General features: G+C 55.5%; 1 pseudogene; it reads left to right on the top strand.

Annotated features, from left to right (window-relative positions):
- The first annotated feature begins 637 nt into the window (after window positions 1–637).
- LOC139931078 (uncharacterized) lies at window positions 638–1,630 on the top strand (annotated as a pseudogene).
- Window positions 1,631–2,593: the final 963 nt, after the last annotated feature.

Genomic DNA, 2,593 nt, shown 5'->3' with positions numbered 1-2,593 from the left:
GTACCACCCCCATTCACAGTGAGAGAGTTGATCATAACTTCTCAGGAAGGCATGAGCGCCCTCTCCAGGGAGATACAGGAACTACTCCAGAAGGGAGCAGTTTCTGTGGTTCCCCAGGAAGACAGAAAGAGAGGTCTCTATTCCGGTTTTTTCCTGGTCCCCAAGAAAACTGGAGATATGAGACCTATTCTGGATCTCCGTCTGCTCAACACATGCATCACCCAGAGACCATTTCGACCACATGTGAAAAAGATGCTGGAATTGGTACAGCCAGGCGATTGGTTCACCACAGTGGATTTGAAAGATGCTTACTTTCATGTCCCAGTGGTGCTGAGACACAGGAAATTCCTGCATTTTGCCTTTCAGGGGGTAGCTTACGAGTACAACAGACTACCGTTTGGCTACTCCCTGGCCCCCCGCACTTTTTCGAAGTGTGCGGACACGGCACTCGCACCCCTGCGGCGCCAGGGAATACGGGTCTTCTTTTATCTAGATGACCTGATTCTCATGGCCTGCTCGAAAGAATGGGCTATTTTCCACACAGTGCAATTGGTGCACTTAACCAGGTTAGGTTTTGCCATCAATTGGAAAAAGAGCGCACCCATACCAAGCCAACAGGCGGTGTATTTTGACCGTCATGCGGCTCCTGGCTCACCCTGTGGTTCCACTGGGGCTGCTCCATATGAGACGCCTTCAGAGATGGTCTGCCAGATTGCGTTTGGATCCACGACGTCCCAAACGTCACATGGTAACCATCCCCCCAACAGCCAGGGAGGACCTGGCATATTGGGGGACCCCTCAAATACTGGCGGAGGGAACACCGCTGGGGAGAGTGACCTCCTACGTGTCGGTGTTCACAGACGCCTCCCTGACGGGTTGGGGGGGAACCTGCCTGGGGCAGTCAGTCAGTGGTGTGTGGCCTTCAGGGACAAACCAGCACATCAACCTACTAGAGTTGACTGCAGTCATGCTGGTCCTAAAGCACTTCCTGCCTCTCTTACAGGGGAAGGATGTGCTAGTGAGGACCGACAACCGTTCAACAGTGGCCTACATCAACAAACAGGGCGGAGTGTGATCCGCACCGTTGTTGAAGGCTGCCGAGAACCTGTGGCGCTGGGCCACAGAGCACCTCCGTTCTCTCAAGGCGCGGCATATTCCAGGCCTGGAGAACACGGGGGCCGGATGAATGGAGATTACATCCCGACATAGTGGACCAGATTTGGTCCCGATTCGGGAGGGTGGAAGTGGACCTGTTCGCCACCCGGCAGAACGCCCACTGTCCCCTGTGGTTCTCTCTGTTTCCCCGAGACGCTCCCCCATTGGGGCCATTCCTGGCCATGACGCGTTCGGATACGCGCCATGGCCAGGAAAGCTGCTGTATGCTTTTCCTCCCCTCCGTCTCATTCCTCCCCTGCTGGTGAGAGTGAGAGTGGAGAGACTGTCGCTCATTCTGGTGGCCCCGGACCGCACAACGGCACCGTGGTACGCAGAGATGAGACAGCTACTGGTGGCTCCGCCCTGGACAGTTCCCCAGTTTTGGGGGGCATTGTCTCAGGCGAATGGAGCAATAGGCACGATGCCCAGCCTGGGACAGCCTCTCAGGGTTTGGTTCCTGAAAGGGACAGACTGATGCGCGCTGGACTGGCTGCGGATGTGGTGCAGACCATCCAGGGCGCGAGGGCTCAATCCACCATTGATAGCTACAAGGCTAAATGGTTGGGCTTTCAGAAATGGTGCGGGGAGCGGAACATCGATCCTTTGAACTGTTCATTTGGATCTGTTCTCTCTTTCCTCCAGTGCCTGCTGGAAAGGGGGCTGGCGCACTCCACTATTAAAGTGTATGTGTCGGCAATCTCTTCCTGCCATGAGGGGTTTGGAGAGAGGTCGGTTTTCGGCTCCCCCTCATGAAGGGGGGCTAGGAGAAAACGTCCAGTGGTGCGTTCCACCGCCCCCCAGTGGGAACTGCCTTTGGTCTTGGAGGCTCTGTCTAAGGAGCCTTTTGAACCGATTAGGCAGACTTCTCTTAAGCTGTTGTCGGTCAAGACGGCTCTGCTGCTTGCTTTGACCTCAGCTAAGAGAGTGAGTGACTTGTGCGTTCTTTCGGTCCATCCCAGCTGTTTGCTGATACGTGGGGACCTGAGTGGCGCCACACTCAGACGGAATCCGTCTTTTGCACCCAAGAACATCAATAGTTCTTTTTGGTCTAGGACAATTCAGCTGGAGGCTTTCTATCCTCCTCCTCATGGTGAGGAGAGAGAGGAGAGGCTGCACCGTTTATGCCCCGTGCGTGCGTTGGCATTTTATGTGGAACGCACAGCCACGGTGAGGCGCACACAGCAGCTTTTTGTGTGCTATGTAGACAGTGTGGCTGGCAAGTCCCTGTCAAAGCAAAGACTTGCCCACTGGCCCTGTGAGGGAATATCACAGGCTTATGTGCTGGCGGGTAGGGACCCTCCTGCAGTCATCCGCGCGCACTCGACATGGAGTGTGGCTGCGTCGACGGCACTGTTCAGTGGAACAGGTGTGGAGGAGATCTGCACAGCGGCGTCCTGGTCGACGCGCTGTCCATTCATCAGGTTCTATCTGTTGGATG

Source organism: Centroberyx gerrardi, chromosome 24 (genome assembly GCF_048128805.1).
Source record: "Centroberyx gerrardi isolate f3 chromosome 24, fCenGer3.hap1.cur.20231027, whole genome shotgun sequence".
Classification (NCBI taxonomy): domain Eukaryota; kingdom Metazoa; phylum Chordata; class Actinopteri; order Beryciformes; family Berycidae; genus Centroberyx; species Centroberyx gerrardi.
This window is presented reverse-complemented; position numbering and strand designations above follow the sequence as displayed.